The 15676-nt window shown below is 39.9% G+C and overlaps 1 long non-coding RNA gene across 5 annotated transcripts in view; it reads right to left on the bottom strand.

Annotated features, from left to right (window-relative positions):
- The window catches only part of LOC310836533, a 41768-nt gene extending 27616 nt beyond the window's left edge, over positions 1 to 14152 (bottom strand). For 3 of the 5 annotated variants that reach the window (XR_014560108.1, XR_014560109.1, XR_014560110.1), the window contains exon 1: positions 10392 to 14152. This is a non-coding gene — a long non-coding RNA (uncharacterized lncRNA). The remainder of the gene's footprint in view (positions 1 to 10391) is intronic. The other 2 variants (XR_014560112.1, XR_014560111.1) reach the window with 2 other exon arrangements.
- Between the last annotated feature and the right edge of the window lie 1524 nt (positions 14153 to 15676).

Genomic DNA, 15676 nt, shown 5'->3' with positions numbered 1-15676 from the left:
CACTGTAGTAGAGTTGTTGAAAAGATCTCCGGATTATATCTCATTTCATTACTTCATCAAAGTAATATAGAGGGGTGTGATTTCTCGTGATTGACAATTGAAAACAACCCTCTGCCTTCTTATGTGTCCTTTCCAAAACACAGATTTTCTTTATCTACCTATCAAACACCCAATTAAATCAAAGAATAGGCTTAATCTGGCAATATAAATTAAATTGCCACTCTTAATTAATTACTTGATTCTGAGTCATCTAAAGTAGCTTAACCAGAAGAATTTCCCCACATGGGGTTTATTGTTCCCCAAAAGGCTCACTCAGCTCAGTGGGTTTGGATGACTCTTGGGTCCCTTCCAGCTCTAGAATTCTGTGATTCTATGAGACCATTGATCCTTCTAGCTCGGTACTGTCTACACTGACAGGCTAATATTCTGTCTGTTATAGCCATGTTGTCTAAACTTACTCTCACTTGGCAAGGAATCTAGGGTTGTCTCCAACTATATTTTACTCAGAGCAGATCCATTTAAATTAATGGACCTACCTTAGTCATGTTCATCAATTTCAGTGGGCCTAATCTGGGTAGGATTAGCATTGGATACAGCCTGCAAACTTGTAATGGTTTCCTAGTTAACCTTTGTCTTTGCTATGCTATTGATATAATGGTTTTAAAGCAGTGACAGAAGATATCACTAATTATTTGTAGTGCTTTTTTTTTAAAAAAAAGTTATTCTGAACTATCCATTTCCTTCCAATTCAAAGGTATAAATTACAACTGTAACACAATTCTTGTTTCACTGTACAGTCATCCTTTGGTTGTTGAACGGAATCAGTTCCGGAAGTCCATCCGACTTCCAAAAATGTTCGGAAACCAAGGCACGGCTTCCGATTGGCTGCAGGGGCTACCTGCACTCAATCGGAAGCCTTGGAAGCCACATCGGATGTTTGGGTTCCAAAGAACTGGAACCCAAACTGGAACACTCACTTCTGGTTTTGCGGCGTTTGGGAGCCAACATGTTCGACTCGCAAGGCATTTGGGGTCTAAGGTACGATTGGGCTGACATTTAGTTATACTCAGAGAAGACACATTGAAATTATTAACCCAACGACCAAATATGGATTTCTAGAGGTCTGGCACCTAAGGTGAGAAAAGTGGAAATCTGCCCAAAGACCTGCTCCGACCATAATGCTTTGAAAATGGACATGATACTAGTACCAACCGGTTCCTTTAGATGGAAGATGAATGACAATTTGTTCAGAGATCAAGAGATTATTAAGAAGGCCCAAAAAGTTATAAAGGACTATTTTGAAATAAATTTGAATACGACGGTGGAAAAAAGAACAATCTGGGATGCAAGTAAAGCGGTCATGAGAGGGTTCTTGATACAACAGAATTCTATAAAGAAAAGAACACAGAATGAAAAGAAAGACAGGATTTTGGAGAAAATCAAAGAACTAGAGAAGAAGTTAAGAGCAAACCCAAAATCGCAGCCGATCTTGAGAGAAATTAAACTCCACCAGGCACAATATTCTAAATTGATAAATCAGGAAATTGAATGGAAGATTAAGTTGATGAGACAAAAAACGTTTGAATCGGCAAACAAATGTGGGAAACTGCTGGCTTGGCAGTTGAAAAAGAGGCAAAAGTTGAATATAGTAACAAATTTGGAAATTGAAGGAAGAAATATCCAGAACCCCGTGGAAATTAGAAAGTGTTTCCAGAAATATTTCAAAAAACTATACACTCAAGGGCCGCAAAATGAGATGGAAATTAAACAATTCTTGGAAAAAAATGGGCTCAAAAAACTGTCACAGGAAAATAGAACACTCTTGAATAGCAAAATAACTCGACAAGAGATTGAACGTGCCATTCAGAACATGAAATTGGGCAAATCTCCAGGGCCAGATGGTTTGACCTCCAAGTATTATAAGACATTAAATGACTATCTGATACAACCACTGATGGAGGTCAGCAATGAGATTATGGAGGGGAAGAAGGCGCCGGAATCGTGGAAAGAAGCCTTTATCACATTGATACCAAAATCAGAAACTGAAAAGACACAGCTTAAGAACTACCGTCCCATCTCCCTTCTAAATGTGGATTACAAAATATTTGCTGAAGTTTTGGCAAACAGACTTAAAAGAGTTTTAAGTGAAGTAATACACAAGGACCAAGCAGGCTTTCTCCCAGGCAGACACATGTTTGCTAATACAAGGAATATTATTGACATTTTGGAGCTGTTGCAAACAGAAATTAATACCAAAGCAGTGTTAGTTTTTATAGATGCGGAGAAGGCCTTTGACAATATCTCTTGGAAGTTTATGAAGGGAAATTTAAAAGAAATGGGAGTGGGGAGGGGTTTTGAAAACGGGATTGATGCGATATATTCAGAACAAAAGGCAAAACTGATAGTCAACAATGTGGTTACGGAAGGGTTTAAAATTGAAAAAGGAACACGACAAGGCTGCCCAATTTCCCCGCTGTTGTTTATTACAGTCCTGGAGGTGCTCCTGAATCTCATCAGAGGGGACCGGTTGGTGCAAGGGATCCAGGTCGGAGCGAAACAATATAAACTTAAAGCTTTTGCAGATGACCTAGTTTTGACCCTGCAGGAGCCAGAATCTAGTACAAAAAGAGTTTTGGAATTGATTCAAGACTTTGGTCGGGTGGCGGGATTCAAATTAAATAAACAGAAAACTAAAGTATTAGGGAAAAACTTGACAGACATAGAGTCAGAACGGTTTCAGAAAGAAACAGAACTAACATTGGTGAAAAAAGTTAAGTACCTAGGGGTAAATATAACAGCAAAAAATCTGAGTCTATTTAAGGACTGTTGGACAAAATTGAAACTTTCTTTGCTAGGCCGAATTGCCGCTATTAAGATGAATGTATTGCCAAAGATGTTGTTTTTGTTTCAAACATTACAAATTGTGGATAAGACGGAGTGCTTCAGGAAGTGGCAGAGAGATATTTCTAGATTTGTCTGGCAGGGCAAAAAGCCTAGAATTAAGTTTAAGATACTAACTGATGCGAAAGAAAGAGGCGGCTTTGCCCTGCCGGACTTAAAGTTGTACTATGAAGCAGCAGCTTTCTGCTGGCTCAAGGACTGGCTACTTCTTGAAGACACGGATGTGTTGGATTTGGAAGGTTTTAACAATGCATTTGGCTGGCATGCATATCTATGGTATGACAAAGTTAAGACCAATAAGGCCTTTAAGAACCATATTGTCAGGAAAGCTGTATTTAATGTCTGGACAAAATACAAAGACTTGTTGGAAAACAAAACCCCAAGGTGGCTTTCACCTCTGGAGGCTAAAGCCCGGAAGAGACTCAATATGGAGGCCAACTGGCCAAAGTATTGGGAAATATTAGAAAAAGATGGTGACAATTGGAAATTGCAGAGTTTGGAGAAAATGAAGGGTAAAGTGCTAGACTGGTTACATTATGCTCAGATTAAAGAAGTTTTTAAAAATGACAAAAAGTTAGGATTCCAGGTGGAAAAATCGAAGTTAGAGACAGAACTGTTAGAACCAAAGAGTAAGATATTATCAAGAATGTATAACTTGCTGTTGAAATGGAACACACAAGATGAAATGGTTAAATCTGCTATGATAAGATGGGCACAGGACATTGGGTATAATATTATGTTTGAAGACTGGGAAAGGTTGTGGACCACTGGGCTGAACTTCACTGCATGTAATGTTCTGAAGGAAAATGTAATGAAAATGATATATAGATGGTACATGACCCCGGTTAAACTTGCTAAAATATACCACTTGTCCGAAAATAAGTGTTGGAAATGTAAGGAAAATGAAGGAACATTCTTTCACCTCTGGTGGACTTGCCCGAAAGTGAAGGCCTTCTGGGAAATGATATATAATGAGCTGAAAAAAGTATTTAAGTATACTTTCACTAAGAAACCAGAGGCCTTCCTCCTGGGTATAGTCGGCCAGAAGGTGTTAAAGAAGGACCGAACATTCTTTATGTATGCTACAACGGCAGCAAGGATCCTTATCGCTAAGAATTGGAAAACTCAAGATTTACCCACACTGGAAGAATGGCAGATGCAGCTGATAGACTATATGCAACTGGCGGAAATGACCGGCAGAATCCGAGACTTGGGAGAAGAAAAGATTGAAGAAGACTGGAGGAAATTTAAGATTTATTTACAAAAATATTGTAATTTGGTGGAATGTTAAGAAGGGTGCTTGATTATAAAAAACTGGCCATCACTAATCTGGATTTGAACTGGAAGATAAGTGAGATTTTAGAAAACAAAAATTGCTGAAGAATTGTTATTTATCATTTAAAAGAGTGATTATAAATTACATGATAATTTGCTTGGAAAAATGTATTGATAATGTAAGTGTGAACGGGAAACATGAGGAAGTCCAAAAAGGTTTGAAAATTTGTTAAGACAAAAGGAATGTTGTTTATTATTTTTGTATTTTTTATAAAAAACCCTAATAAATATCTTTATTAAAAAAAATGAAATTATTAACCCAAATTACTCATGTCCATTGATGTCAGTGCCTCTACTCTGAATAGGACTAATATTGGCTCCAACCCATCATGTTTTAACCAGACACTCAGAGTATACTCACTGAAACTAAGTTAGTCCATCATTTTCAATGGTTCTACTTTGAGTAGGACTAGCATTGAGTGATACTCACTATTTTTCCATAATTCAGCTAAGTTTTGCTCATAGTAGACCCTCTGAAACTAATGAGTGTACTCTGAGCAAAACTTAGTTGAATATGACACTTGGAAATAAATGGCCCTAATCAGTTTCAATGGATCTCCCAAACTGAAATAAATGGAAATAATCATTTGTCTATTTCTATGCCATGTTTCCTGAGCATGCCAAATGAACAACAATAAAGATAACAATTCAAAAACAAATCAGAAGTCGGAAGTTCAACATTGAGGAGACCTGCCTAAACTCAACTGGAAGAGAATATTTAAGCACATATCATAGAATCAAAGAAATTGTAGAGCTGGAAAGGAACCGAAGGGTCTTTTAGTCCATGCAGGAATCTCATCTAAATCTCACAACAGACGGCCATCCAACCTCTGCTTTAAAACCTCCAAGGAAGGAGAGTCCACAACCTCCTGAGGGAGACTGTTCCATAGTTGAGCAACTCTTACTGTCAGAAATTTCTTTCTGGTGTTTAGTCAGAATCTCCTTTCTTCTAACTTGAAGCCATGGGCTCGGGTCCTATCCTCCAGAACAGAAGAAAACAAGCATGCTCCATCTTCCATGTAACAACCCTTTAGATATTTGAAGATAGCTATCACAGTTTCCTCTTATCCAGGCTAAACATACACAATACCTTCAACCATTCCTCATAAGATTTAATTTCCAGGCCCTTGGTCATCTTGCTTGACCTCCTCTACACACATTCTAGCCTGTCAACATCCTTCTCTAATTGTGGCACTCAGAACTGGACACAGTACTCCAGGTATGTTCCAGGTGTGTTCTGACCAAGGAAGAATAGAGCGGGACTATTACCGGTACTTCCCTTGATTAGTACACTATACTTCTGTTGATAAAGCCTAGAATAGCATTCTCTTTTTTTGCTGCCGCATCACACTGTTGACTCATGATAAACTTGTATTCTACTAAGACCTCAAGATCCTTTTCAGGTGTCCTCCATCTTATATTGGTGCAGCAGGTTTATCCTGCCTAAGTTCAGTAGCATACCTTTGTCCCTGCTGGCATTTATTTTGTTAGTTTTGCCCAGTTCTCCAATCTGTTACGGTGATTTTGAATTCTGATTCTGTCTTCTGTGGCGTTAGCTACCTCTCCCAGTTTGGTGCCATCTGCAAATTTGACGAGCATCCCCTCAATTCCTTCATCCAAGTCATTTATGGAGATGTTGACCAGGACAGAATTCTGTGGCACCTCACTTGTCACTTTTTTCCAGGATGATGAGGAACCATTAGTGAGCACTCTTTGGGTTTGGTCAGCCAACCAGCTACAAATCGACCTGTTATCTCATCCGATCCACATTTAACCAGCTCCCTCATGAGAATACCATGGGGGACTTTGTCAAAAGCCTTACTGAAATTAACATACACTACACCCAAAGCATTCCCCTGATATGGAGTGCTAGACTTGATAGCACATTTGGTGTCATGGGGGGGGGGGAGGCACCAGAGGCACCAGATATGGGGACACAAGGGGCATCAGCCCCCTCAATATTTTGAAGCAAGAGGCCAGCACCTCCAAAATTGAGGGAGCTGACATCCCCCACAGCCGGTAGGCCTTAACATGCCCCCCACCTCTGGTGGGGAGCCCAGGAGCTGGAGGGAGCTGGGACGAGTGAGGTTGAGGATCACCCTCCATGCATCCCGCCCCCACTTGGTACATCCCCACTCGATGTCCCCATTCCCTACCTCATATGCAAGCACTGGCATCATGGCGGCAGGGGCAGGATGCCCACGCAGCCTGACCCAGCCTGGTGTGCAAGCACTTGTGCACTGGGCAGGGCACAATACATCACATGATGTGTCACATGACATGCTCCCCAGATGTGGGGGCTAGTCAGCACCCCTGAAAGGCACACAAACCACCCACAGGCAATGGAATCCCTTCTTCTTATCCGTAGCCAGAAGCACATTTCTTCCTGCGTATGCCGGGAGCTTTTTCTCAGTTCCCACTTCCAGCTGTGAATGTCAGCCTCCCCCCACCCCTTCTGCCAGCCGCTTACAGTACATCTGCAACCCTGTGAAAGGATGGGATGTGTGCTTTTAATTGAAAAAAGGCGTCAGGCTCTGGGGACACAGCAAAGTCATTGGGAGCATGCGAACAGCAATTTATATTGTCAGTTCAAGTTACAGTCACCCTGGCATGCAAAATCTGCAGATGTCAGTTACTCTATATGTGACTTTGACACGCCACAATGAAGTGAGGGGTGGGGGTGTCACCATCATCCCTTTTCCAGAGCTTTACAATGAGGTCTTAATAAATGGTGCATGTGATATGATGGATGGAGCTTAGATACATGCAAGCATGTTTGCTTGCGCATGGATACAGAAAAGGTGGTGTCGGGCAAAGCTTTGTGCACACATTGCAGTGCATTGGCAGCAGCGCTCCACTTTTCTCACCAGATGCCCTCAAATAGCTTTTTGCTGTTTTTGTTATGCAGCCTTTTGAGAGAGAAAATTAACTGTCCATTTCTTGTTCACCACATAAGGAGGAAACTTCCTTGTCTCCTTCCAAAGCTGTGTGAAACTCTGGGCAAATATAGGCAAAGGTGTCTCAGGTGATGTTCAGCAATCATTTTATACTGTGGCCTAGTAAGTAAAACCTGTTTATTTTCCAAGTCAACCTGTGTCTGGGCTATACCATTTCAGACTGCATGCATGCAAGTTTAGGTGGAGGCCTACATGATGGAGTGCTCCTCTGTACTTAAAATACCAGCATGTCAGGGAGAGGCCCAGGCTAGATGTAAGTTTTCTACGTGCATGGTATCATTTTCATTTTCTATGGAGGAGCATCCTATCCTATGAGCTCCTACCTTGAGTTCCAAATCGTGCAGCTTGGACAGAAGTGGACAACTTCATTGAGACAGAAGCATCTCCAGTCAATCTGAACCCAAATTTGCAAGATCAGACTAATGTAATGCTACAGCTCAGCTATAGTTCTGTCCATCTATACTACCAGTACACACACACGCACACACACATATCCCACCTTTCCCTGCAAGAGCTCCAGGAGGTGTATGTGGCTTTCCCCAGTCCTTATTTTGTTCTCACAACAATCCTGTTCAATAGTAGGCAGTGCTGAGAACCCATGGCAGATCCAAGCATGGGCATAGTGAGGATTTTTGTTAGTGGGTAGGCCTGGGGGGGCAGGCCTTCTGTGGGGGGGGGGGCAAACCTCAGTTCACAATGTATTTTTATTTATTTTTATTGATTTTAGCTGCCCCCCCTTGGCTATGCCCATGGATCCAAGGTCACTCAGTGTGTTTCATGGCTGAGTGGGAATTTGAACCTTGGTCTTTCAGATCCTAATCCAATGCTCTAACCACTGCACCACTCTAGTTCTTCAGTAGCACTGTCTACTCTTCACTGACAAAGATTCTCCAGAGTCTGAGTCTGAAACTTTTCCCATCACCTGTTACCTGAGATCCAGAGAAACTGGGGATTGTGCCTGGAATTGAGCATGAGACCTTTTGTGTGTAATAGCAAGTGATCTACCACTGAGCTATAGGTCTCCCTGATTAGTCTGATACTGCAGGGGAGGTCATTTTATACATCTACATTAATCCCAGGACAAGGATGAACTGTTGCCTGTTGGGCAACTAGCAGCTTGCTACCGTCCCACCACCAAAAAACGAAAACAAAACCCTCAGTGAACCTTTCCCATATTCAGGAGCCTGAATCCCTCCTTTGAAAATCACAAAAATAATAGCTGTGACCATTTTCATCTTGAACTTAGTAAATATCCACACTTCTAAGCTGTCCACAGAAATGCATTGGAAGCCTTCTTCACAGGGTCCTTATGATGAAAAATTGGCTAACCCCTAGACCAGTGAGATATAAATGAGGAACTGTTTTCAGAAATTGGCCACCTAGTACTGCTGGCATCAACAGTCTGTTTTCAGTTTCAGATCAAGTTAGAAACCAGCCCAAGGTCATTTGGAATCCTGGAGATTCTCTGTAGTTCTGCTTATGCCTTTTCAAGCAAGTGATAAGTTAACACTTTTTGCCAGCAGGTAAATCCTTTACAGGAGTGTTTTGCTGAGTGTAAATGGATCCCCTCTGCTAATGGCCCAGTCCATCACCTTGAACTGTACTGCTATCCCCTTTCATATTCATTTAAAAATAGGAAATGGTGAGTCTCAGGTGTGCTTGCAATGAATGCCCTTGCTGAACAGGCAGTGCTTTGAAATGCCATACCAAGAACCATCCCCTCCCAGCAAGGAGGATTCTGAAATTACGGTGAACATAGGTGGTATTTCAAGAAGCTAAGGTTTCCCCTTTAAAAATCATTTTATGAAGTCTGACTTCACCCAACACATGGCACAGCCAGGCTTTTGAAATATGCACAGATTTTCCCCTTTGCTTTCAAGGTACTTAAGTAATGGGAGGGGCAGAGGGCATGAAAATTCAGGAAGATGTTATGCAGATGAAGCAACTTGTAGTTCTCTGGCTCACCACATGGAGCAGCTAAACACATATTGGAATGAACGTAGGAAGCTGCCTTAGACTCAGCCTAGTAGATCTAGCTCACAAGCAGCAGCTCTCCGTTATTTCAGGCAGTGGTCTCTCCCATCCCTACCTGGTGATGCTGGGAATTTGACCAAGGACTTTCCATATACAAAGAATACAGGGCTCTACCACTGAGCCCAAAGTAGATGTCCTTCCTCATCTGAGGACCTTCAATCTGAGTCCTTGAAAGGCATGTCTTAGAAGATGAATAGGACAGAAATGCCTTCTTCAGAGTTGCCTTTACATAAAGAAATTTAACTTGGTTATTTTTTAAAAAATGCATTCGGAAGCTGCTGTATATGATCCAATTGTTCCATCTTGCTCAGCATGGCCTACTCTGGATGCTGTGACTCAAGCTGAAAAGGGTCTTTCCAGTCACCTTCTAGTTCAAATGCTTTTAACTGGAGATGCCAAGATGTGAAGACAGGGTGTCCTACATCCAAACCATAGGCACTATGACTGAGCTTTGAGAATGTAAGAAGAACCCTACTAGATCAAGCCCATTTCCCCATTCTGTATAAAAGACCTCTTATAAAAGGGTCCGTTTTAATTGCAGAGAGTTTCATTCTCCCCCATCTTTCAAAATCTTTTTTTTTACTTCAGTCTATACTTTGACATAATTATCATGAAATAAATGCAGATTGTTAGTGGTTAACCAAATACATATTTTACAGTCTTCACCACCTTAATTCCGCTTATTTCTTGTAAAGCTTATTTTCCTTGCACGTCTATATTCTTAGCTAACATTTTAGTTTTATTCTAATTTACATAAAAACCTGCCAAGTTCCCATATTGTTTTATCATTTCCAACACCTTTGTTTAGCGTTACCATACGGCTGGAATTTCCAGGATATACCTGGAATACTGACCAGAATAATACAAATATATGGCAACCCCATGCCGGCTGTGTAGTTTTTGCCGATTTTCCTAAAACATAGTTCAAAAATGTTTTTTTGTGATTTTGTCAAAAAAGCTTTTTTGGCAACCCTATATTTGTATATTTGGTACATTTCCCCCTGGGTTCTCTAACATTGATACAACATCGTCTGCAAATGCATTCAGTTTATAACTTCGTTGCCTCAATTGGATTCATTGTACCTCTTTATTCTTGTTGTGGAGGTGTGGGGATGATTAACAAAATCAATCCTTCTGGCAAACTGGGAATATCCCTTCACTCACCTACGTTGAGGATATTCCACACCTTTCTTCAGCAGAGTTTCTCTTTCTTTGAGAAAAATAAGTGGCTCCCTTAAACTAAGTTTTAATAAAAAATAAAGCTACAACAAAATAACATGAGAGAAGCTAAATACAACATGAGGCAAGTCTGAGGCAAGAAACAAGAGGCAGTTGGTCCCTCATAACTGACACTCTCAACTGAATACACCCTGAAGGGAAGGGCTGATTCTGGAGCAGAACACACAAGCCCCGCCCACCAGATACCAAACATTCTACTGATCAAATTGGGCCCCAGTGTTTTTCTTACAATCCCCTCTCCCTGAGCCTAATTGGAATTAATCAAATTTAATTTAGCACGTAATTTTTCAAAACTTTCTTTAGACAAAGGCTTTGTTAAAATGTCAGCTGTCATTTCTATTGTTGGACAATATTGCATTTCTATAAATCCCTTCTGGCTCAAATCTCTTCTTGCATGGCATTTTATGTCTATATGTTTGGTACATCAATTTATCTTCTCTGATTGCACCAATTTCAGGCAACTCTGATTGTCTTTCATAAGCTTAATGGGCTTAGAATCTGGCATTCCCAAATCCTCTAAAATTTGGTTAAGCCATTGTGCTTCTTTGCACACTTCTGCAGCAGAAACATACCCTGTGTTGTTGAACAGTGAGCTACTGAACTTTGTTTATGACTTGCCTAACTTACAGCTTCATTCTCTGTCTCCAACCCAGTCTGCATCTGAGAATCCCACTAATTTGGGATCCTTTGCAGCTGACAATTTTAATTTAAGATCAACCTTTCCCTTTAAATATCTGACTTCTCAATGCAGTCCAGTCTCTTTGGGTAGGTGAACTCACCTTTCTGCATAGTATACCCATTGCTGAGGCAATATCAAGCCTACATGTGGTAGCTACAAATAATAATTTACCTATTACAGTTCTGTACAATTCATTATTACATAAATATTCACACTCAACCTCTCCGGAAAGAAAATTAGTACATTGGAGTTGACACAGAATGTGCTTCTTTCAAACCGAAAAATTATATTAAGTCAATTATTTTCCGCCTTTGATTAAGAAGAAAACTACCATCTTCCTCCCTCTCTGCTTGCATGCCCAAAAAATAAGATACGCTTCCTAGTCTTTTAATTTCTATAGTGGTACCTCTGGATGCGAACGGGATCCATTCTGGAGCCCCATTCACACCCAGAAGCGAACACAACTTGCATCTGCGCATCTGGGTGTTGCTCTTAGTAGAAAAAGCCAGAAGTTCAATTCTTGTATATTTTTGTTTGTAACCAAAATTATATCATCTAAATATACAAGCAAAATAATTCTTTTTTCAATTCATTGTCTTGTATAGAGACATGGATCTACTTTACTTTCTAAAAAACCTCATTTTAAAAACAGATTATTTAACTTTTCATTCCATGCTCTCTCAGCCCTTTTTAAACCATACATTACCTTCCGCAGTTTACAAACTAGCCCATCATCTCTTTCAAATCTTTCTGGCTGAATCATATACAATTCCTCTTCAATTTCCCAATTTAAGAGAGCAGACTTTACATCCAGTTGTTCAACACAAGTTGCTTGGATGCTGCAACACTAAGTAAAATTCTAATTGTACTATATTTAACTACAGGAGTGAATGTCTCATCATAATCTTCAACATATTTTTGTGTCTATCCTTTGCTACCAGCCTTGCTTTATACTTTGTACATTTCCATTCTCATTTAACTTTTCCTTAAACACTCATTTGCACCCTATAGCCTTTTTACCCTTTAGCAATTTAGTAAGTGTCCGAGTGTTGTTTTATTCAATGCTCAATTTCTTCCTTGTCTGCTTCTATCAACTTATCAGCTTCTTCTGCAGGTAGTTTGTCGATTTCTTTCCATGTGTCAGGTTCACCATTAGGCACTGCTCTTGCGATGTATGATAGTTGCTATGCTGGCACACCTTTGTTAACTCATGATGAGTGTCTGATTAAAGGTTCTAATTGTTCATCCATATCATCACACGCAGCTTCTTGACCTGACTCTGTTTCCCCTGGTAAAGTACGGTATCTTACTTGGACTAGTTTTCTCTGTTCTTTCAACTTCTGTGATCAGTTTTACTGGAACCTCTTCAGTTACCAAATCAGCATTAGTCTGTTTCTCTTTAAAATTGTTCTGATTAGGAACACATGCACAAGATTGCTCTCCTTCTCTAAAATACACTACTCACTTTCACTTCTCCTGTCCTTGGATTAAGAATTATGTAACCTTTGCACCCCTTCTCAAAGCCGACAAATATTCCTAACTCAGTCCTGGTGCTAAGTTTGGTATGTCTTTATGCTGGCACATATGCAAAAGCTTTTGTTCCAAAGACTCTAATGTGACTGATGTTCGGTACTCTTCCAAACCAAAGTTCAAATGCTGCTTTATTTGCAGCTTTTGTTGGCAGTCTGTTCTGCATACATCTGACCATCTCCATCAGAGAGCAATTCTTTCTCTCTGCTATTCCACTTTGTTCTGGGATAAATGGGGTAGTGTGCAAATGTTTAACATCACCGCTGTCTGAAAGTATTGCTTGTGGCTTCCTTCTGAATTGATTTTTAACGCTTGCAACAAACATCTTCAATTTTTCTACAGTTTCTGATTTGTCCTTTAAAAGATAAGTTGTGTAGTATCTGGAATAATCGTCAATAAATGTTAAGATATACTTATTTTTCCCATGAGACATCGGTTGAATTGGACCAGATATATATATCAGTATGAATAAGTTGCAAAGGCTCTGTCGAGCATCTCTAGTTTTGCTTGGGGAAAGAAGGTATTGTTCTCCAGCAAACAACTTTCACATACTTCACTAATTCAGGTCAACTTTACAAGGTTTAATTTCCATTCCTCTCACCAAACCTTTCTTTGACAGGTCTGCAATAATCCTGAAGTTTCTATGTCCCAGCATTTTGTGCCATTGAGGAATACAGGTTGCACTTGAATTCTTTTTGACCATATTCACCCTTTCTTGACCTATATCTAGCACAAAGATTCCATTCTTTTCAAAATATTGTGCATACAAAACTCCATCTTTGGTAATTGCACATCTGTTGTGATTAAAATTTCCATCAAAACCATGCTTGGTCAGAGTTGACACACTCAGCAAACTGTCTGTTAATTCTGGCAAGTAAACTACATCTCTCACTTCATTACAAACAGTTTTTCTGCCTTCAACACACTTATCCGAACCTGCTTCTTTTCCTTGCACAGAAATTTTGTGGCCATTTGCAACTGTAACTGTCTCTGATGCGTTTTCATTTAACTCTCTGAAAAAATTTGCATCACACGTCATGTACAATGAAGATACTAAATCAATTAACCAACTAGAGGAGTTACTGTTAATAGCATCTGTTTTCCTATAACCTGAGAATGCTAGATAGTTCTGATAGTACCACCCTGGAACCTATCTTTATTAGTGCCACTTTGTTTTGTACAATTCTGTGCAAAATGTCCCATTTTCTTACATGAGAAGCATCCATTGTTTCTTTTTTTCCTGCACCTTGAAAAGCACTTTCATTTTTAAAATTATACTTAACAGTCTTTTGTACAGCAAATCCTTGCGTTTCACCCTCTGCTGCCTTTTCTGCTCTCCTAGCAGCCTCTTCTTTAAGTCTTGATACAACATTTTCATATCAACTTTATATTTAGACTCTAGTCTAGTGCATGTATCAAAGAATTGTAACTTTCAGGCAGACTTGACAGAATTAAAATCAATTTTTCCTCATCTTCAAATTTCTTGCTTATAGCTTCCGGAGGCGGCGCGTCCGGCAATGGCTGCCCTCTTCTAATTGCGAAGAGGGAGCTCCACAGAAACGGGTCGTCCGCTACGGCGCAGCGGAGACCCACATCGGGGGCCTTTCTTTTGGGCATTGTCGGCCAGAGTGTGCAAAAGAAGGATCGAACCTTTTTTATGTATGCTACAACAGCAGCTGGAAAACTCAAGATTTGCCCACACTGGAAGAATGGCAGGTGCAACTGATGGACTATATGGAACTGGCGGAGATGACTAGCAGAATCCGAGATCTGGGAGAAGAACTGGTGGAGGAGGAATGGAAGAAATTTAAGGACTATCTACAAAAATATTGTAAATTGTATGAATGTTAAGAAAGATGTAAGATTAACAATAGAATGGCTCCAACAAATTAGCTACAAGGAATACAAATCTAATTGTAATTGAAAGAAAAGACAAATTTTGGACAAATTGTCATAACTAAGTTTCCAAAAGAGTGATTTAAATTCTAAAATCTGAGATTTAATATTGGAAAAATATATTATATGAATTGAAACAAGTTAATAATTTGCTAGTAAAATTTATGAGTTTAGGTTGCAGGAACAAGAGATGTGAGGAAGTCCAAAGATGAGAATGAAATGTGGATACTGGAAAATACTATGTTATTATGTATGTTTTTTATTGTGTAAAACTTAATAAATATTATTATAAAAAAAAATTCTTGCTTATAGAATTTAAATGATCCATCAACTCTGTCATTTGACTTCTCTAAATCTCCATTTTCTTTCAATTTAAAACTAAACAGCTTTCTTGATAAATACAGTCTCTCATTCAGAGTGTTCCTCTCATACAACTCTTTCAGAGCTTGCCACAACTCCATGGCAGTCTTAAAATTGCTTATGTGGTGTAAGTCACTCACATGAGTTGAACTTTCTGCCCTAGCGTTTCTGTCCTGCTTTTCCCACTTTCTCTGCCTCTTCTTTCAATTGTTTCCCACAAATCCTTCTTCACTAGCTCATTCTCCATTCTAGATTTCCATAAAGGATACTTACTTGACGTGAAAACAGGCACAGAAGGCTCTAGGGCTTCCACAGCTTTTATATACGTGGCCATAATTTCTTTTCTCTCTGCCAGACGGGCCCATAACCCAATTGTTGTGGAGTGGGGGATGATTAACAAAATCAATCCTCCTGGCAAACTGGGAATATCACCTCAGTCGTGCAGTTTAGGACATTCCACACCTTTCCTCAGCAGTTTCTTTCTCTTTGAGAAAAATAAGTCACTCATGTAAATGTAAACTAAGCTTTAGTGATAAAGAAAACTACAACAAAATAACCTGATGTGAGGAGCTAAATATAGCATGAGGCAAGTCTGAGGAAAGAAACAAGAAGAGGCAGTTGGTCCCTCATAACTGACACTCTTAACTGAACACACTCTGAAGGGAGGGGCTGATTCCAGAGCAGAACACACAAGCCCCAACCCACCAGATACCAGACATTCTACTGATCAAATTGGGCCCCAGTG

This window comes from Podarcis gaigeae (genome assembly GCF_964106915.1).
Source record: "Podarcis gaigeae genome assembly, chromosome: Z".
Classification (NCBI taxonomy): Eukaryota; Metazoa; Chordata; class Lepidosauria; order Squamata; family Lacertidae; genus Podarcis; species Podarcis gaigeae.
This window is presented reverse-complemented; position numbering and strand designations above follow the sequence as displayed.